Consider the following 22,657-nt stretch of genomic DNA (forward strand, 5'->3'; position numbering starts at 1 on the left):
CCTTGTCTGATGTCTCTAGCTAACACTTCTAGCACTATGTTGAATAACAATAGTAAAAGTCAGCATCCCTGTCATGTCACAGATCTTTGAGGGAAGGCTTTCGGTATTGCCTTACTCAGCATAAAAGAAGCTGCCAGTCTGTCATGTATGGCTTTTATTGTATGGAAATATGTTTCTTCCTGATTTGGGCGAGGACCCAGCCAAACCATATTATTCCACCCTGTCCCTTCCCAAATCTTAAGTTTTTCTCACATCACAAAACCCAGTAATGCTGTCCTAACAGTCCCCTAAAGTCTTAATTTGTTTCAGCATTAAGTAAAAATTCCACAGTCCACAGTTACGTCTGAGACAAGGCAAGTCTTTTCCACCTATGAGCCCGTAAAATGAAAAACAAGTTAGTCACTTCCTAGATACAATGGGGGTACAGACATTGATTAAATACATCCATCCCAAATGGGAGAAATTGGCCAAAACAAAGGGGCTAAAGGCCCCATGCAAGTCCAAAATCAAGTTGGGCCATCAAATCTTAAAGCCCCAAAATAATCTTTTTTGACCCCATGTCTTACATCCAGGTCATACTGATGCAAGACGTGAGTTCCCATGGTCATGGGCAGCTCTGCTCCTGTGGCTTTGCGGGATCTGACTTCCCTCCCGGCTGCTTTCATAGGCTAGCATTGAGTGTTTGTGGCTTTTTCAGGTGGACAGTGCAAGCTGTTGGTGGATCTAACATTTTGGGTTTTGGAGGATTGTGGCCCTCTTATTACAGCTCAACTAGGCAGTGCCCCAGTGGGGACTCTGTGTGGGGGTTTCAACCCACCTTTCCCTTCGGCATTGCCCTAGCACAGGTTCCCCATGAGGGCCTTGCCCCTGCAGCAAACTTCTTCCTGGACATCCAGGAGTTTCCATACATCCTCTGAAATCTAGGCAGAAGTTCCCTTACCTCAATTCTTGACTTTCGTGGACATGCAGGCTCAACATTACATGAAAGCTGCCAAGGCTTGGGGCTTGCACCCTCTGAAGCCACATACCAAGCTGTACCTTGGCCCCTTTTAGCCATGGCGTGAGTGGCTGAAATGCAGGGCATCAAGTCTGTAGGCTGCACACAGTCCTAGGCCCCGCCCATGAAACCATTTCTATCTCCTTGGTTCTAGGCTTGTGATGAGAGAAGCTGCTGCAAAGTTCTCTGAGGTTCCCCGGAAACATTGTCCCTATTGTATTGGCAATTAACATTTGACTCCTCATTACTTGTGCAAATTCCTGCAGCAGGCTTGAATTTCTCCTCGGAAAATGGGTTTTCCTTTTCTACCACATCTTCAGACTGTAAATTTTCCACTTTTATGTTCTGTTTCTCTTTTAAAACTGAATTCTTTCAACGACACCAAAGTCACCTCTTAAATGCTTTGCACTTAGAATTTTCTTCTGCCAGATAACCTAAATCATCTCTCTGAAGTTCAAAGTTTTACAGATCTTTAGGACAGGGGCAAAATGCCACCAGTCTCTTTGCTAAAACATATCAAGAGTCACTTTTACTCCAGTTCACAGGTTTCTTATCTTCATCTTAGATCACTTCAGACTGGAATTCACTGTTCATATCATTATCAACATTTTGGTCAAAATCATTCAACAAGTCTTTAGGAAGTTCCAAATTTTCACATATTACTGACTTATTCTAAGCCATCTAAACTGTTGCAACCTCTTCTTATTACTGAGTCCCAAAGTTGCTTCCACATTTTTGGGTATTTTTACAGCAGTGACCCCAATCTACTGGTATCAATTTACTGTATTAGTCAGATTTTACACTGCTGATAAAGATATACCTGAGACTGGGTAATTTATAAAGAACAAAGGTTTAATAGACTCACAGTTCCATGTGGCTTTGGAGGCATCACAACCATGGTGGATAGCAAAAGTCATGTCTTACGTGGCAGCAGACAAGAGCAAGTGAGTCAGGCAAAAAGAGAAACCCCTTATGAAATAATCAGATCTCATGAGAGTTTTTCACTACCACGAGAACCGTATGGGGGAAACTGCTCCCATGATTTAATTGTCTCCCGCCAAGTGCCTCCCACAACACGTAGGAATGATAAGAGTTACTATTCAAGTTGAGATTTAGGTGGGGACACAGCCAAACTATATCACTTTTATACCCAGTTTTTAAGAGCTTTTATTATGAATGGATGTTGAAATGAATGTTGAATTTTATCAAATGCTAATGTAGCACCAATTGAAATGATTATATGGTATTGTCTTTTATTCTGTTGATATGATGTATCACACTGGTTGTTTTGCACAGGTTGAACCATTCTTTCTTCCCAGGAATAAATCCCGCTTGGTCATGATTAATGAGATTTCTAATGTGTTGTTGAACTTGGTTTGCTATTATTTTCTTGAGGAGTTTATCAACAGTCATCAGAGATGTTAAGCTCTAGTTTTGTTTTAGATGTGTCTTTGGTTTTGGTATAGGAGTAATATTGGCCTTGTAGAAAGAGTTTAAAAGTATATTATCCTCATCTGTTCTTTTAACAGTTTGAGTAGGATTGATATTAGTTCTTTAAATGTTTTGCAGAATTTGAAAGTAAAACAATTGGGTGCTGGGCTTTTCTTTGCAGAGAGGTACTTTATTATGGCTTTGATCTTCTTCCTTGTTATTTTCTGTTTAGGTTTTGGATTTCTTCATAGTTCAATCTTGATAGGTTGTACATGTCTAAAAATTTGTCTTTTTCTTCTAGATCTTCCAGTTTATTGGAATATACTTGCTCATAGTAGCCACTAATTATAATCTGAATTTTGTGGTGTCTTTTGTAATGTCTTCTTTTTCATCTCTGATTTTATTTATTTGGAGCTTCTTTTTTTTTCTCAGCCTAAAGAAAGGATTGTAAATTTTTGTTAAATTTTCAAAAAACAAGTGTTTTTTATTGATATCTGTATTTTTAATTCAATTTTTAAATTTCTGCTGTGATCTTTATTATTTACTGTCTTCTATTAATTTGGGGGTTTCTTACTTCCCTAGTTTCTTAATATTCACCATTAGATTGTTCATTGGAAGTTTTTATTCTTTTTTGATGTAGTCACAAGCAGCTGTAAAGTTCCCCCTGATTACTGCTTTGCTGAATATTATAGATTTTGGTAAGCTCTGTTTTTATTATTATTTGTTTCAAGAAATTTTTTTTTAATTTTCTTCTTAAGTTATTCATTGACTCACTGGTCATTCAGAAACGTACTGTTTAATTTCCATGTATTTGTACCATTTCCAAAATCCCTCTTCTTATTGATTTCTAGTTTGATTTCACTGTGTTCTGAGTAGATGCTTAATATTATTTCAGTTTAAATGTTTTAAGACTTTTGTGACCTAACATATACTAGCTTTTGAGAATGGTCCATGTGCTGAGTAAAAAAATGTGTATTCTGCAGACGTTGGATGAAATATTCTGTAAATATATATTAGATGCATTTGGTCTATAGAGCAGATTAAATCTGATGTTTGTTGATTTTTGTGTTCAAGATGTTTCCAATGCTGAAAGTGAGGTGTTAAAATCTCTGGTTATTAATTTACTGGGGCTTATGTCTCTCTTTAAAAATATTTATTTTATATATCTGTGTGCTCCAGCGTTAGGTGCATACATGTTTAAAATTTTCATATTTTCTTGCTGATTTGATACATTTGCCATAATATAGTGACCCTCTTTGTCTTTTTTAACAGCTCTTGTCTTGAAATTTATTTATTTCACTAATTTATTTCTTCTGCTTTATCAGTTCTGCTATTAAAAGACTCTGAGGTATTCTTTAGTATGCCAGCTGCATTTTTTTTTTGTCTCCAGGATTTCTGCTTGATTTTTAAAAATTATTTCAATATGTTTGTTAAATTCATTTGATATAGGTGAAGGGGAGGAAGGCAGCAAATCACACTGCCATGTGTGTACCTACGCAACAATCTTGCATGTTCTTCACATGTACCCCAAAACCTAAAATGCAATTTAATAAAATGAATAATTTCTACTCCTAACCTTACATCATGTACAAAAGGTAACTCAAAATGCATCAACAACATACATGTAAGAATTCTGAATTCTTTTTCTGTGTTCTCTTGAATTTTGTTGAGTTTTTTCGAAGTATCTATTCTGAATTATCTTTCTGAAAGGTCACATATCTCTTTTTCTCTAGGACTGGTCCAAGGTGGCTTACATGGTCCCTTTGGCAAGATCATGTTTTTCTGGGTCACCCTGATACTTGTAAATGTTCATCTGTTTCTGGGCATTGAAGACTTCGGTATTTATTGTAGTCTTTGCAGTCTGGGATTCTTTGTACCCATCCTTCCTGGAAAGGCTTTTCAGGTATTCATAGTACTTGAGTCTTGTTATATAAGCTGTATCTGGTTTAGGTTCCACTACAAGCCCAGTAATGTTGTGATTCTTCCAGACTTTTAGAGGTATCATCTTGATGGCTTGGGCCAACATCTGAGAGAATTCTCTGGATTCCCAGGCAGATTCTTGTTCTTCTTTCTTACTCTTTCACATCAAATAGAGTCTCTCACTCTCTCTGTGTCACTGCTCTGAGCCACCTGAAGCTGGGGCTGCACCCCTGTATCCCCCACTACTATGACTATTCTGGGTCAGACCTGAAGCTGGCCCAGCACTGGGTCTTGCCCAAGCCCTACTGTTACCACTCCCTGGATGCTGTCTATGTTTTCTTAATTGTCTGGGGTTCTACAATTATCAGGTGGGAAACCCAGCCAGGCCTGTATCTTTGCTTTCTGGGCAGTGAGTTCCTCCGAGGTGCTGGGCAAATTCAGATGCGCTGTGCAGGAGGCAGGGACTAGAGTAAAAAACCTTGTATTTCACCTGGTGTTTAATTTTACTGCTCCTGAGCTGTCGTTCAGACCACAAGATGCAGTCCTTTCTACTCTTTCCTTCTCTTTCTAAAGGCAGAGGAGCCACCCTGTTGCTACCACCACCACAGGCCCATGGGGAGTGTTATTTGACCACTGCCTATGTCCTTTTAGGTTGCAAGGTCTCTTATATCAGCTTATGGTAAATGCTGCCTGTCCAGTGATCCAACCTTCAGGGAAATAAACCCCCTTCTGGCCCAGGGCAGGTTAGAAATGCCACACTAGATCCAAGTCCTAGAACTGGGGATCCTAAGAGGATGCCTGGGGCTCTACGACAGTGTGGCTGAGGTGGCACCTAAGCTGCAAGACAAAGTCACCTTATCATTTCCCTCTGTTTTTATAAAACATAAGGAGTCTGACCATGTAGCCACCACAGGTGGAAATTTGTTGAGTATCACCTGAAGCCAGCAAGTCTCAGAGTTTCACCCAAGGCCTAAGACATAGTGCCTGGGTGCTGCTGGTTATTCAGGGCCCAAGGGCTCTTCAGTTAGCACATGATAAATGCTGCACAGACATGGTCCTTTCCTTAAAGGCAGCATGTCCCTTTTGGTCTAGGGTCTGTCTAGAAATGTCATCCAGGAGCTAGGATCTCATGACTCTGACCTGTGCAATATTGTTCTGTGGCTGAGCTGGCATCCAAGGTGCAAGACAAAATCCTTTTCATTTTTCCCTCTCCTGTCCTCAACAAATGGAAGCAATTTTGGAGCTGTGAGCTGTGCAGCCTCGAGTTAAGGGAGGGACAGTAAGTTGCATGCCTCCCCCCAGTCCACTAGCTCTGGGTCCTGTTCACCTCTAGCACTCACATCTGATTTGCGGTCCTTGTGGCCTAGACTTCCTTTGAAGTTTATTTAGAGCCCCAGAACACTTTAGTCCACAGTGGTGGTGAGGCTTGTGGGAACTGAAGTCCCAGTTTTGGGGATTGGTGATTCACTTTTGTTGAGGGCCGGATTGAATGGTCCCTCTGTGGGTAGGTGTCAGCTGCATTTGGTCTGGTTTTCGTTTCTTCTATAATAGGACAGCATGGAGATCAATGCCTTATAATTGTTACATTCTCCTTCCCCCAGCTCACAGAAAGGCTCTCTGTACCACTCTACCACTACCTGGGAGGTGGGAGAAGGGTGGCTTCAGTGATTTTAAGACATTTTTTCTATCTTTTAAGTGTCTTTTTCATCAATATGAATTTAAAACCAGGTACTGTGAGTGTTCACCTGATTTTTGGTTCTTATGAAGGTGATTTTTTTGTGTGTGTACATGCTGTTAAATTGATTTTTTGTGTATGTAGGATATAATCAGTGGACATTTCTATTGTGCCACCTTGTTCTGTCTTGTCCCTAAGCTCATCTTGTATATTCCTTTCCCCAGTCCTTGAATCAGCCGTTTGTCTATGAAGCTTTTTTTTGTTTGTTTAATTTGAAAATTGCATTAGATATGAAAATCTGGGTAGCAGGTATGCTCATTGCTACTGAGCTGTCATTGCTTCTAAGTCTTCTTAGTGTACAAAGATGGGGAATATATGTTTACACCAACTCATGTATACACAGGTATCTGTAATTATTTCTATATTTATTAATCAATATCTATATTAAGCTAACCATGAGTTCACACTGGTGGCTCTATCACTATTCCAGCACCATTTGATTCATTCTGGCTTATCTATACTCTCCTCTTTCAGCAGAGAGTAAAATAATTGGCACTACCCACCATTTGCTTATTTGTGCCTGCAACCCTGGTATACATATATAATGATTTCAAAATTGTTAAGAAATACCCCTGAGGGAAACAACTTTACCAGCTAGTAAGTAGTGCTGTGTGTTTTGTTCCTGGCCTTATAGTTTTCAGTCATTAAGTTACTGAGGTTAGTGCCTTTCTCCTCACCTCCTTCAGTAAGGTTGTTTCATACATTTTCTAATACAGTTAGTTTGTTTCATTATAGTCTGCATTCAATCCTGTAGTTTGCTGACTTTCTAAAAGATATTTTAATTTTTGTGTAGATTAAAGTTCTTTCTTTTTGCTGTAAATTTCTCTAGGTTTTGACAAATGACTAGTATCATGTATCCACTATATTTTTATACCAAATAATGTTATTCTTTGTTTTTTTATTTGAAACGTTATAAAGAATATCATTATTTAAAATAAAAATCTTGAGGTGAGTTACGGAATTTAATACCTAATATCCTAAGTGTTTTCTGAGGGATGCTGCTTATGGAACTCATAATGAGAAATATAACACTTATAATTTACCTTTTCAAAAGGTCACATATATTGTCTCAAATAATTCTTGAAATAGTCTTACGAGGAAGGTAGATCAAGTAATAATGTCTCCATTTCACAGAAGAGAAAACTAAAGCTTTAAGAGATTAGATAAAGTTTAAAAATCATACAGCGAAAGATTGAGTCTCAAACTCATGTCTTGTAAAATCAAGAATAGGGCTGTTGTTTACTATATCACATTCCTTTATTGTATTACTATATTTGTAAAATACTTCTGGTAAAATGTATTTTGTCTCTCTTTTCATTATTTGATAGAGTCCCAACTAGTTAGGAGAAGATCTAGACATTGTATTTCCTCAGATTTGGTTTTTGTGATCTTACCTACTAACCCTTCCTGATGCTGGTTAACACTTCTATATAAGGAGCCTGTTGAAGTAGGTCAGCCTCTGTATTAGTCTGTTCTCACATTGCTATAAAGAAATACCTGAGACTGGGTAATTTATAAAGAAAAGAGGTTTAATTGTCTTATGATTCTGCAGGCTGTAGAGGAAGCCTGGTGGTGTCAACTTCTTGGAAAGCCTCAGGGAACTTACAATCTTGGTGGAAGGCAATGGGGGAAGTAGGAACATCTTACATGGCTGGAGCAGAAGAAGGAGAATGAGAGAGGAGAGGAATTACACATATTTAAACAAGCAGATCTCCTTAGAAATCACTCACTATGCAGTTCAAAGTGGGGATAGTGCTAAACCATTTATGAAAACTCCACTCCCATGATTCAGTCAACTCCCATCAGGCCATACTTCCAACATTGGAGATTACAATTCAACGTCATATTTGGGCAGAAGCACGGATTCAAACCATATCATCCTGTCCCTGGAAACTCCCAAATCTCATGTTCTTCTCACTCAAAGCTCAATCATGCCTTCCCAAAAGTCCCCCAAAGTCTTAACTAATTCCAGCATTAACTTAATAGTCCAAAGTCTCATCTGAGACAAAGCAAGTCCCTTCCACCTATGGTCACGTAAAATAAAAAACAAGTTAGTTAATTCCAAGGCATGATGGGATTATAGGTATTGGGTATATGTTTTCTTTCTAAAAGTGAGGAATTTGCCAAAAGGAAGGGACTACAGGCACTGTGCAAGTTTTAAAGCCAGCAGGGTAGGCATTAAACCTAAAAGCTTAAAAATAATCTTTTTTCACTCAATTCCTCATATCCAGGGCACATTGCTGCAAGTTGTGGACTCCCAGAGGCTTAGGAAGCTCTGCCCCTGTGACTTTTTAGGGGTTGACCCACACAGCTGCTCTCATGGGCTGCCACGGAGTGGACGTGGATTCTTCAGGTGTTTGGTACAAGTTGTCAGTGGATATACATTTTGGGGGCTGGAGGATGTTGGTTTTCATAGTTCCACTAGGAAGTGCCCCAGCGTGGGGGCTCCAACCACACATTTTCCCTTCATGCTGCCCTAGTAGAGGTTCTCCATGTGGACTCTGTCTCTGCAGCAGTCTTATTTCTGGATGTTTATGGTTTTTTCATACCAGGCAGAGGTCCTCAAGCCTCATATTTTATATTTTGTGCACTTGTGAGCATTACATTACACAGAAGCTGCTAAGGCTTATGGATTGCACTCTCTGAAGCAGCAGTCCGAGCTGTATCTGGGTCCTTTTTAGCCATGGCTGGAGGTGAAGGGACGAGGATGTGGGTAGCAGTGTCCTGAAGCTCTACAGGGTTGTGGGGGCCTGGGCCTGGCCCAGGAAACCATCTCCCGTTTTAGACCTCTGAGCCTGTGATAGGAGGGGCTACTCTGAAGTTCTCTGGAGTACCTTTGGGGCTTTTTTCTGATTGTCTTGGCTCTCAGGATTTGCCTTCTTTTTGGGAAAGAGATTAATACCATATTGTACTCCAACACTGTTTTGTGAAAATCAGACTTTAAACAGTTAATTTAGAACAGTTGAAATGAGTGTCTAATGAAAAGGGGCATAGTTTAACTACTTGCTAGAATAGTCTCAAAATATAATATTAATATTTTCCCCTTGCTTTGTGATATTCCCACAACAATATTTTTGGAATGTTTATTGGTTATTGTTGAAAACTTCAGCAAAGTTTGTGGCTCCTAAAATTGGCCTGAACTAGAGTAAAATTAATGAGATTTAGAAAATCATAATAATAAAAACAAGAGAACAGTAATATTAATTTACATTGCTTTTAGTTTGAATTTAAAAATTGTTCTATGACTTATTCCCTCCAGACTTTCTCTTAAGACTTTCAAACATATGTTTTCCAGTAATGCAGAACACTGGATGCTTCCTGAATCCAAAGGATATGTTTATTGCTGATTGACAGCTGCAGCAGGCATTAGTGCTGCTTACTGAATAAGTCTGGCTAGGATGTTTTCTTCTAGGCAAATGGTAAGATTGGATTATTTTTGATATACCTTAAGTTCTGGGATACCTGTGAAGAACAAGCAGGTTTGTTACACTGGTAAACGTGTGCCATGGTGGTTTGCTGCACCTATCAACCTGTCACCTAGGTGTTAAGCCCTACATGCATTAGCTATTTGTCCTGATGCTCCTCTTCCCTTCACTCTCATCAACAGGCTCTGGTGTATGTTGTTTCCCTCCCTGTGTCTGTGGGTTCTCATCGTTCGGCTCACACTTATGAGAACATGTAGTGTTTGGTGACTTCCAGCTTCATCCATGTCCCTGCAAAGGACATGATATCATTCCTTTTTAGGGCTGCATACTATACTATGGTGTATATGTACCACATTTTCATTATCTAGTCTATCATTGATGGGCATTTGGGCTGGTTCTATGTCTTTGCTATTGTGAATAGTGCTGCAATGAACATACACGTGCATTTGTCTATATAAAATAATGATTTGTATCTTGGGGGGTATATACCCAATAATGGGATTTCTGGGTCGAATGTTATTTCTGATTCTAGATCCTTGAGGAATCACCACACTGTCTTCCACAATGGTTGAACTAATTTACACTCATGTTGGGAAAAGCAGCAAAGGAGAAAGGACTTACAGGGTGCCCACATAAATTGGTTATGAGTAACACATAAACAAGGAACAACAAACTGCAGAAGGCGGCAGGAGGCCCACGAGGAGGAAAGCCTCTCCATGCCTCATGTTCCAGTGCAGGGTGACCTAGGCTCTGTTACCACAAACGTTATGCTCGCGGATGTAAAGCCCCTTCGTAGCACTATGATGTAGCCAAACTTGTAGGCTCCTTGTAAGGTCTGTGTTCCACCAGCTGTACATAGATAACAGGCTAAAGATAACCACATGTGCTTGTTTTGTGAAACTCCTGAAACCGTTATCACTGTTATCAATATTTAGAATGACACACCAGTTCCCGCTCACTGATTCACTCCACCATCACGTCACCTTCTCCCCACCGCCACTCCACTCCTACCCTGAAAATCGAAGTGATTGTAATCAATAAATAGTGTGGATGATCAGAGCTGAGGCCTTTACTGTCTCCCCCAGTAATGAGTGATGGCCCCCTGGTCCCACTTTCTCTCTTAATCTGTCTTTTTCTCATTCCTTTGTTGCCACTGAACTCGGGGTTCCCACGGGTGTGATGTGGGGCAGGTTCCCTACATTCTGGCACCCAACTGTGGAGCTCAACAATTTCTGTGAAGGCACACCTGACTCTGGTAAAGTGTAGAAACAACAGACAAAGGAACCCCAAGGATGAAACTAATCAGTGCTACAGGTAAGGTAAGTAGATGCACCCGGGAAGATGCCAGGGTAACAAATGGGATGAGCTAAAAGAAAAAACCTCTTAAGAAGAGGGAGAGATAGTATTAGTTACTTGCTCTGTCAGTTGTTCTCAATGAATCTGTGCTTTCTTACTGTTTTTCTGTTATTTTCTTTGCCTTTCATTGCTTTATAAAGAAGGGGATGGGAAAAAAGGAGGCTATAACTGGGATGATTAAGCTAAAGATAACCCAGCTAAAAAAAAAAAGAAAAAGTAAATGAGGAAAAAGGAGTCTGTTAGCCCCTCCTCAGTATTTTATCAAAGAGTGGCCAGATCCACCTGACATTTCTCTGTTAAAGGAATCAGAGGCTGTTTCAAAAGTGAAACTTGCTGCTCCAGCAGCGGCGTTCAAGCCAGTCTCAGCCTAAGGACAGCAGCTGCTGCCCGGGCTTGGGGAGCGCCACAGAAGCAAAATACCGGCACAAACTGCAAACAGCAAGCAGCAGCTGGGCAGGTCCAGGTCCAGACACCTACAGGCTGCACTCTACAGCTGACCCACAAAGAAATTTTGTTTGTTCTTTGTAAACAAGTAACATCCCACATTGTAATTCTCTGCTGAAATTTAAGTAAAATTTAAGGATTTGTAAGACTTTTAAATGTGGCTCTTTTAAAGTCTAATTTAAGTAAAGCAATAGCCTCTGAAGGAAAAGAAATTACAACTAGCCCATGAATTAGTAAGGAGCAATTAGAAGCAAGCCATATAGCTTTGCTTCTCAGTAGAAAAGAATTTTCTAATTAACTGATAAGTTGCAAAACCTGCTTTCTACCTTAAAAGGCAACACTGCTTGCACAAGCCTTCTTTACCCTTAATTTTGTAAATTTACATAATAAATTTCAATCAGCTATAAAAAGAAGGGCTTAAAGCTTTAGTCAAAATTCTAAAGGTTAAATAAGTGTACGTGTACATACGAGAAAGCAGTGTAAGTGGTTCCTCTCTGCAAGATCTGTAATCATTTCACTTGGCCTAGAGGCTGGAGAGAGCAAAGGGAAAGTAAAAAGAGAAGTAAAAAAGACCTTGAAAAGGGCAGGGGAGGATAGTTAAAATTCTCCCCTGGAAAAGGAAAGGCAGCAGCTGCAGGAGAATGGTTCAAGGCCACGTGCCGGAAACCTTGCGGGCAGAAAGGTGCCACACCTGTGCCAGCAGGGGAAAAGACCAGCAGCCCAAGGTAAGTCCCGCTCTGGCCAGCAAAATGTTAGAAAAAGGGTTAAGGATAGTTTGCAATAATTTCCTCCCATTCTGTAGGTTGCCTTTCACTCTGATGATAGTTTATTTTGCTGTGCAGAAGCTCTTTAGTAATTAGATCCGATTTGTCAATTTTAGCTTTTGTTGTGATTGCTTTCGGTGATTTCATTATAAAATTATTGCCCAGGCCTATGTCCTGAATTGCCTAGATATTCCTGTAGGGTTTTTATGGCTTGGGGTTTTAAATTTAAATCTTTAATTTATCTTGAGTTAATTTTTGTATAAGTTTTAAGGAAGGGGTCCAGTTTCTGTTTTCTGCATATGGTTAGCCCCTTTTTGCAGTACCATGTATTAAATAGGGCATCCTTTCTCCATTGCTTGTTTTTGACAGGTTTGTTAAAGATCAGATGCTTATAGATGTGTGGTCTTATTTCTGAGATCTCTATTCTGTTCCATTGGTTTACATGTCTGTTTTGGTACCAATACCATGCTGTTTAATTTATTGTAGACATGTGGTATAGTTTAAGTCTGGTAGCGTGATGCCTCCAGCTTTGTTCTTTTTCCTTAAGACTGACTTGGCTATACAGGCTCTTTTTTAGTTCTATATGAATTTTAAAGTAGTTTTTTTCTAATTCTGTGAAAAATGTCAATAATAGTTTGATGAGAATAGCATTGCATCTGTAAATTACTTTGGGCAGTAAGGCCATTTTCATGATATTGATTCTCCCTATCTATGAGGATGGAATGTTTTGCCTTTTGTGTCCTCTGGTTTTTCTGAGCAGTAGTTTGTAGTTCTCCGTGAAGAGGACCTTCTCATGCCTTGTTAAATGTATTCATAGGTATTTTCTTCTCTTCGTAGCAATTGTGAATGGTAGTTCATTTATGATTTGGCTCTCTGCTTGTCTGTTGTTGGTGTAACATAATGCTTGTAATTTTTGCACATTGATTTTGTATCCTGAGAGTTGCTGAAGTTGCTTATCAGCCTAAAGACCTTTTAGGCTGAGGTGATGGGGTTTTCTAAATATAGGATCGTGTTATCTACAAAGAGAGACAATTTGTTCTTGTCTCTTTTATGACTGGGTGTGGCCTGATGACCAGCTTTATCAATGGACTGTGAGTGGAAGTAACAGGTCTCCCCTCAATATGCATTGTTTTTTCAAGCCCTTTAAACATTGATTTGCCTTCTGACATGGTGACTAGCAAAAGTCTAGACAGTGTCTGCTCTGTAAACTTTGATTCTTGAATGACTATCATGAGAAATTTTGTCTGCAGATCCATGTTGAGCATACAGTATGAGGGATAATAAACTTGATTTTTTAGGGATATGTTTCTGCACTGTAACCTAGGCGATTCTGACTGATAAACATTGCAAACATCCAGGCAACATCAACATGCAGTTGAATCTCAGGACATGCTGATTTATTTATTTATTTATTCAACACATTTATTGTGTATCAAGAGTTGCCATTCTAGGCTTCAATTTGCAAAGCTCAAAAAGACAGGGATGCTGTTCTCAAGCAGATCATAGTTTGGTGGGAGAAAAATAGAAGTAAACAAATAAAACTTAACATGAAAGGGAATAAAATGTGGTGTAAGGAAAGTACTGTGAAAACACAGATTAGGGAAAAATTAACTACCTAAATAGTAATAAAGAAAAGTTTCCCAGAGCATGTGACATTTGAATTGTTTCTTGAAAGAAGTGTAGAATTTTTTCAGGTAGACATATCTTGGAAAGAAGATATTTTAGGCTAAAGAAATATGTTATGTAAAAGCTATAAACCCTCATGTAATTTAAAGAAAAAAATAGCTTTTTTAAAATACTGATACCTCAACAGACTTGCAAGATAAAATGCTTGGTAGCATATGTTGTATATGCATATTATATTTATACCTTTATATGTATGCTTACACACATACACATTAAAGTAAGCAATTTAATCTGATTTTAACTCTTTAAGTTCAGGGGTATATGTGAAGGGTGTGCAGGATTTTCACGTAGGTAAACGTGTGCCATGGGTTTTTTTTGTACTGATCATTTCATCCCTTAGGTATTAAGCCTAGTACACATTAGTTATTTTTCCTGAACCTCTTTCTCCTCCCGCCCTCCACCCACTGAGAGGTCCCAGAGTCTGCTGTTCCCCTCTATATGTCCATGTGTTCTCCTCATTTGGCTCCCACTTACAGGTGAGAACATGTGGTATCTAGTTTTCTGTTCCTGCATTAGCTTGCTAAGGTTAATGTTCACCAGCTCCATCCATGTTGCTGCAAATAACATGACCTCAGTCTTCTCTATGGCCATGTAGTATTCCATGGTGAACATGTACCACATATTTTAATCCAGCCTACCATTTATGAGTATTTAGGTTGTTTCCATGTCTTTGCTATTATGAATAGGGCTGCAATGAACACACATGTGTATGTGTCTTTATAATAGAACAATTTATATGTTGGGGGGTTTATACCCAGTAATGGGATTGCTGGGTCGAATGATATTTTTGACTTTAGGTCTTTGAGGAATTGCCACACTGGCTTCCAGAATGGAATCATTTGCACCCCCACCAACAGTATATAAGCATTTCTAGTTCACCACCACCTTGCCGACATCTGTTATTTTTTTGACTTTTCGTTAGCCATTCTGACTGGTGTTAGGTGATATCTCATTGTGGGTTTGATCTGCATTACTCTAATAAACAGATGTTGAACTTCTTTTATATGCTTCTTGGCCACATGTATATCTTCTTTTGAAAAGTGTCTGTTTCTGTCTTTTGCCTGTTTTAATGGTGGTGTTTATTTGTTTGTTTCTTGTAAATGTGTTTAAGTTCCTTCTAGAGGATGAATATTAGGCCTTTGTCAGATGCATAGTTTGTAAAAGTTTTCTCTAATTTTGTATATTGTCTGTTTACTCTGTTGCTAGTTTATTTTGGTATGCAGAAGCTCTTTGATTTAATTAGATTCCATTTGTCAAGTTTTGCTTTTGTTGCAATTGCTTTTGTCATCTTTGTCATGAAATCTTTGTCCGTGCCTGTGTCCTGAATGGCATTGCCTAGGTTGTCTTTTGAATTTTACATTTAAGTCTTTAATCTATCTTGAGTTATTTTTTGTATATGGTGTAAGGAAGGGGTCCAGTTTCAATTTTCTGCATACATCTAGCCAGTTATCTGAGCACCTTTTATTGAATAGGGTGTTCTTTCCCCATTGCTTGTTTTTGTCAGGTTTGTCAAAGATCAGATAGTTGTAGGTGTGCGGTCTTATTTATTGGTTATCTATTTTGTTCTATTGGTCTATGTGCCTGTTTTCGTAACAGTACCATAGTGGTGTTGTTACTGTAGCCCTGTAGTATAGTTTGAAGTCAGGTAGCATGATGTCCCCTAGCTTTGTTCTTTTTGCTTAGAATTGCCTTGGCTCTTTGGGCTCTTTTGTATTCAAATGAATTTTAAAATAGTTTTTTTCTAGTTCTGTGAAGAATATCAGTGGTAGTTTAATGGGAATAACATTGAGTCTATACATTGCTTTGGTCAGTATGGTCATTTTAATGATTTTGATTCTTCCTATCTATGAGCACAGAATGTTTTTCCATTTGTTTGTGTCATCTCTGATTTCTTCGAGCAGTGGTTTCTAGTTTTCCCTGTAAAGATATTTTACTTCCCTTGTTAGCTGTATTTCCAGGTATTTATTCTTTTCGCTGCAATTTGAAACAGGAGTTCATTCATAATTTGGCTCTTGACTTGACTGTTGTTGGTGTATATAAATGCTAATGACTTTTGTACATTAATTTTGTATCCTTACTGAATGGGCAAAATCTGGAAGAATTCCCCTTGAAAGCTGGCACAAGACAAGGATGCCCTCTGCCACCATTTCTACTCAGCATAGTATTAGATTATCTGTCCAGAGCAATCAGGCAAGAGAATAAAATAAAGAACATTCAAATGGAAAGAAAGGAAGTCAAACTGTCAATGTTTGCAGACGACATAATTCTATATCTAGAAAACCCCATCATTTCAGCTCAAAAGCTTCTTAAGCTGATAAGCAACTTCAGTAATTTAATATTTTAAATTAAATGTTTAAATGACATGGAGATATGTGATTATGTGACTCAAGTCTCTCACTACTGTAGTTAACTTTCACAGTGCCAAAAAGGAGCCTCATTTTGTTTAACCTTATATGAAATGCCATTGTTTGTGCAGTGCCATCCCACAGTAAACACATAATAACTGTTGAATAAATAAGCATTTGTGATTCTTAATGAATTATATAATCTAATGTCTTTGGTAGTTTATAAGATGGTTGACCCTCTTATGTTAATTGAATTTTCAAAACATCTACTTTCTGTTTTAATAACATTACCTTACCTACTGAAATATCTTTCCTTAGGGAACTCTTCTGATGCTCTTATCTCGTGTAATGTGTCAGGAAACGAAGCTAGAAGTTTTGAATCTCTATCTCTATCCCAGACTATATGTTCTGTTAGGGAACTTATAGTCTTTGAAGTACTTATTCAGTTTGTATTAAATTTGATAAACATATCCAGAAAACTGAAATTTGAAGGAAAACAATGACCAAGTGCTCACAATTTTTATTTCTTACCCTCTGATTTGTCCTGACCAAATTTTAATCAGGCTTTTCTCTGCCCCACAGGCTCTTGAATTTGCCTCAAGTCTGAAAAAGCAGTAAAATGCCGAATGTCCCCTTAAAACAGTGTGTTAATTTTATATGTTAACTTGGCTAGTTATCCAGATCTTTGGTCAAACATTATTCTGGATGTTTCTGTGAACTTTTTAAAAAAAATTTTTTGGATGAGATTAACATTTAAACTATGTACATTTAGTAAAGCAGATTAATCTCCGTATATGGATGGGTCTTATTCAATCAGTTGAAGGTCTTAATAGAATGAAGACTGACTTCCTCAGAGCAAGAAGAAATTTTGCCAGCAGTCTCAAATGGCATCTCTTACCTGAGTCTCCAGCCTGCTAGCTAACTGTGCAAATTTTGGTCTTACCAAGCCTCCACAATTATGTAAGCCAGTTCATTAAAATTAGAATGTCTGTCTCTTTCTCTCTCTCTCCACACACGTACACACACGCTCTCTCTCTCTCTCTCTCTGTCTCTCTCTCTCTCTCTCTCTCTCTCACTCTCTGTTGGTTCTCTTTGTTTGGAGAATCGTGACTAAGAAACAATGGATCCTAAAAATTGAAATGGGGTGACCATGGTGAGAAACATTTCCTATCAGATCATCCTGGACATGCTATCTGTCTCCTTCCAATCTTTTGACTAATTTCCCCTCATCATTTCCAGCTAGCCCTGTAGGCGCCCCCCCCCCTTTTTTAAAAAAAGAAAAAACCAAAGCACTTTATTTCTGTTTGATTTTGAGACAGTTTCAGATCCTGAGATCAGAGTATTTTTCCTATTGCAATTGTCTTTTTTTTTAAAAAGCTGCTTCTTATATAAGCCTGGATTTGTTTTTATTTGATACAAAAAATCATGAAAGCAGAACAAGAAGATTAAAATTTAAATATAGAGATGAGTTGAGGGGAAATTAGGGATAAATGAAAATAAACACCACCAACAACAAAAGGCTAGAAATAACTGTTAAAGATGAGAATACAAATAAATTTAAGATACGCCTGAAGAAGAAAATAGACAAAAGTATACAAACAACTAAAATAAAGAGGTTATATAGTTGTTTCTTGGTTAAGTATACTTTTTTGATCCCTTAAATAAGGATGATACATGTACAAGGAAGGCTAGCCCAAAGAGAATAAGTGTTTAGATGATATAGATGTCCCCTCTTATCTGTGGGGGATACATTACAAGATCTGTTTTACTTGGCTGAAACCGAGGATAGTACCTAACTCTATATACTGTTTTTTTCCTATGCATACATACCTATGCCAAGTTAAATTTATAAGTTAGGCAGAGTAATAAATTAACAAAAACAAACAATAAAAAAATACAACCATTATAACAATTTACTAGAATAAAAGTTATGTGAATTTGGTCTCGCTCTCTCTCAAAATATCTTCCTGTAATATATTTGGTGCATCAATCTAATACCATTTTTTAATGTGTGTAACCATGAATATCTGAAATGACAGAAAGCAAAACCATGGATAATGGGGGACTACTGTAAATAGAAAATTGTTCTCGAGATTACTTACTGAATATATACATTGCCCTGTTTGTAATATAAACACATGGTAATGGCCTCATTAAACTACTGGTGAATACCTTAATTTTAGTGTGCTCAGTGGAATTAAAGTGGAACTCCCATGATAATCATGACAAATTATACTAGTGTCCATATTCTATACTTGGAACAGAAAAAAAATGAGAGAAAATGTTTCACCCAGGAAAATATTTTGAATTTCTTTAAAGAAAATTAAAAGCCATTTTTATATGATATAGTAAATGAACTATCTCACAGTTTGTAAATAGAATGGAGGATAAAATGCAATAATTGTACAAAAGATAGGAAGGGACTTCTCTCTGGTATGAAAGCAGAGTGGCTTTTTAGGCCACAGCTATCCTACCACCCGTATGTTGTCATTCCTTAACAGACATTACTCAGGTAGGAATGGATGCATGGCAGGCAGGAATTTCATGCTGACAACTTCCCTCAAGAGAATGTTTGATTGGAAGTTGTTAAGTTGTTGACAGTTTTTCCCAAATCTGTTTCAATAATGTAGAAAAAAAAGTGCAGCAATAAACTCGTTAATTAGCTTTCATGTATATTTCAGTGAGGGCAAAATGTCAGACACACATAGTAATTAGAACAGAGTTTTTTTCATTAACTGTAATTAGTGTTGACTCTTCATGTTTCATTAACATTACTTCTGCTGACTAGGGAATTTATCAAAAGTACAGTAAGGATCATCAGCCTACACAAGATGATGTACTCTGGGTGTGGGAGGAGGGGTAATACTTTGAAATATATTTCACTCTGGAATCAAGCAAATTGCAATTGCCTCAATGGCAGGAATATAAGGGTCGGGAGAAAACTTGAAAAGCAATTGTTTCCTGCTCTCAATTTTGGGAGTAGTTCCTATCATTTTCTTAATGATCTATTTAATGTCCTGTGCTTATTGAAGAATCCATCATTACTTTTCTCAAAAGCAACAGCTGCAAGACAACATGTTAGCTTAATGGAAATCTCTGTGGTCAATATTTTCTTCTACAAGTATGGGTGAATGTTCTCAGTATACTTCCCTCAACACAGAGGAAGAAAATTTGAGCCTTTGTTTTTCTTTAGTTATTGCCACATTTACAAAGGGCTTCATGGTTCCTGGGAAGGCTGAAAGATGGAAGCCCAAGGGTTGGAAAGATCCAGAATATAGGATACCCATCTACCCAACCACTATACTGTTTAATAAATCCAAAGTCTAGGTAGATACTTGATTTTAGGGGAGTGCTGGCAGAATACAGTGATCTGTTTCACTAACAAAATCATTTTGAAAAAGTTTCTTTGAGATACAAATTGGAAAAAGGAAAGATGTGCTTTCCTGAACCACATGGAAAAATTCTCCATGAGATTTTTTGAAGATGGAAAAATTCTCCATGTATGTCAAAAATTAGCCAAAATTATCTGGGTACAGTAGCTCAAGCCTGTAATCCCAGCACTTTGGGAGGCAAAGACAGGCAAATCACTTGAGATGAGGAGTTCGAGACCAGCCTGGCCAACATGATGAAACCCTGCCTCTACTAAAAATACAAAAATTAGCCAGGCATAGTGGCACATGCCTGTAATCCCAGGTACTCAGGAGGCTGAGGCAGGAGAATCACTTGAGCCTGGGAGGGGAGGGAGAGGCTGCAGTGAGCCAAGATTGTGCCACTGCACTCCAGCCTGGATGACAAAGCAAGACTCCACCTCAAAAACAAACAAACAAAAAATTAGCCAAAATTAGTAAAAGAGAGGCAAAAGGGCTAAATACAAGATTTGGCAAGGGTTTTAAGACCTGCGTAAGTCAATGAATTTAAATAGATTTTTATCAGATTATTTTCCTTCAGATGAACTACTTAAGTGTAGATCTTTCTAATGCCCATAGAGCTATTAACTTTGCCAAAAGGCATTGCTTCTCCATACAGAAAAGGCAAGTGCTAAAAACATTATTCATTTTGAAGTCACTTTGCTTATGATTAACTCTTGATTTTATCTCTTATTAGCTGTGTGAACTTAGACAATGAGGTTAATCATGCCTTATCTGTAAAAGGATGATAATAGTATCTACCTTATGGGGCTGTTGCAGAATGAGATGATGAGATGCTGGTTTAAAGTGCTAAGCATAGGCCGGGCTCGGTGGCTCAAGCCTGTAATCCCAGCACTTTGGGAGGCCGAGGCGGGTGGATCACGAGGTCAAGAGATCGAGACCATCCTGGTCAACACGGTGAAACCCCGTCTCTACTAAAAATACAAAAAATTAGCTGGGCATGGTGGCGCGTGCCTGTAATCCCAGCTACTCAGGAAGCTGAGGCAGGAGAATTGCCTGAACCCAGGAGGCGGAGGTTGCGGTGAGCCGAGATCGCGCCATTGCACTCCAGCCTGGGTAACGAGAGCGAAACTCCGTCCCCCGCCCCCCAAAAAAAAAAAAAATAAATAAAGTGCTAAGCATAGCAGGCACTCTATATATGGCAGTGATTCTAAAGAAAAAGGGAAGCAGAGAAGGAAGTAAAAGAAGATGAGGAGGAGGGCTTCTACTATTAAGGCTACCTTAATTTAGTCTGTGGCACATCATGGATAGAGATAATGAACTCTTCCAAAAGGAAAAGCTTTAAGGATTTTAAAGGCTATAATTTCCAAATGGTATACATACATTCTTTATATCTTGCAAATATTTTTTCATTTCAGCCAACTATATTCAAATATAAATTGAAATATTCTTCCTTCAATTGAAGATGTGTACCATTTAATTTCCTGCAATATATATAGCATTATGACTTTGGTCAACACAATTTTTCTTTTGTCTAAAAATTAGCATATCACTTAGTATTTATGTATACTATGGTTTATTATTGTTATAATTATTATATTGTCATAATTATGCTATGCTTATAATAAGGTAAAAGATGACCCAATTAGATGTGTCAGAAAATATTAAATTTAAAAACAATTGAGCTGAGGTTTAATTTTATTTAAAGATTAAGAGAACAATGACAATAACAACTAAATAAAACTTTCAGGCATTTTCACGTACATTCTTTTTTCACAGTTTTGAAATGTATTTCACATACCATAAAATTCACATGTTTAAAGTATACAGTTCAGTGTTTTTTAGTATATTTACAGAATTATGCAACTATCACTCCAACCGAATTTTAACATATTGCAATTTTATAGCTATTATCCACCAACCCCCATCCTCTATAGATTGACTTACTCTAGGCATTTCATTTAAATTTTATCATATAATATGTGGTTCTTTGTCACTGTTCTCTTTCGGTTAGCCTGTTTTCAAAGTTTATCCATGTTCTAGTATGTATCAGTACTTCATTTGTTTTTACTTTGAATTTCTTTGTATGGGTATGCCACATTTTATTTATCTATTATCAATTAATCAATATTTGGATAATTTCCACTTTGGGCCATTTATAATAATGACTCTATTAACATTCTTGTGCATTGTTTTGAGTGTACATATTTTTTTTTTCTCTTGGATACATACCTAGGAGTAAAATTGCTGGGTCATATGGTAACTTGATGTTTAACATCTTAAGAACTTACCAAATATTTTTCAAAGTGACTACACCATTTTACATTTCCACCAACAATATATGAGAGATCTATTTCTTCATATCGTTGTCAGCACCTGTTATTATCTGTCTTTTTAATTCTAGTCATCCTACAGGGTGTAAACTGATACCTCTTTGTGGTTTTGATTGGATTTTCCTGATGACTAATGATGTTGAGCATCTTTTCATGTGCTTATTGGTCATATTTGTCTTTTTTGGAGACATGCTTATTCAGGTACTTTGGTAGTTTTAAACTTAGGCTGTTTGTCTTTTTATTGTTAAATCATAAGAATTCTGTACATATTCTGGATAAAAATATCTTATCCAATATATGATTTACAAGTATTTTCCCCCATTTTGTTATTGCTGAATGTTCTGTTAGGATGCTTCTGCTTTCTTCCCTCCTGTAGCGTGGGAGTAAATTGATATCTTTGTTTAGTAGAACAATTAAACATGTGGGCTCTAAAGTCAGTTAGTACTCAGTGGAGTGTGAGCTTAAACATTTCTTCTGTGATAGTGAACAAGTCCTTTCTTTCTGACATCAAATATCTTCATTTGCAAGATAAAATTAATAATACTAGTGTCTTGCTTATAAATTCATTGTAAAAAATTACATTACTGAATGAAGTAACTCCTGTAATATAGGGCCTGGGCCATAGTAAATGCTTAATAAATTCTAGCTGTCATAAGTATTATGAACTTAGTATAACATACAAATTAATATAATTATAGAAAACTACCCTTTTGGATACCTGAAAATGTAACAGCCTGAACTCTAATTTTGAAACCCCTTTTTATGAAGGTTGGCCTGAATAAGAAGTCAGTCAAATATTCACACACAATTTTTCATCCAAAATACTCAATACTGTTAAAGAGAGAGAGAGAGT

The sequence above is a fragment of the Cebus imitator genome, unplaced genomic scaffold, assembly GCF_001604975.1.
Source record: "Cebus imitator isolate Cc_AM_T3 unplaced genomic scaffold, Cebus_imitator-1.0 Scaffold154, whole genome shotgun sequence".
Taxonomy (NCBI): Eukaryota; Metazoa; Chordata; class Mammalia; order Primates; family Cebidae; genus Cebus; species Cebus imitator.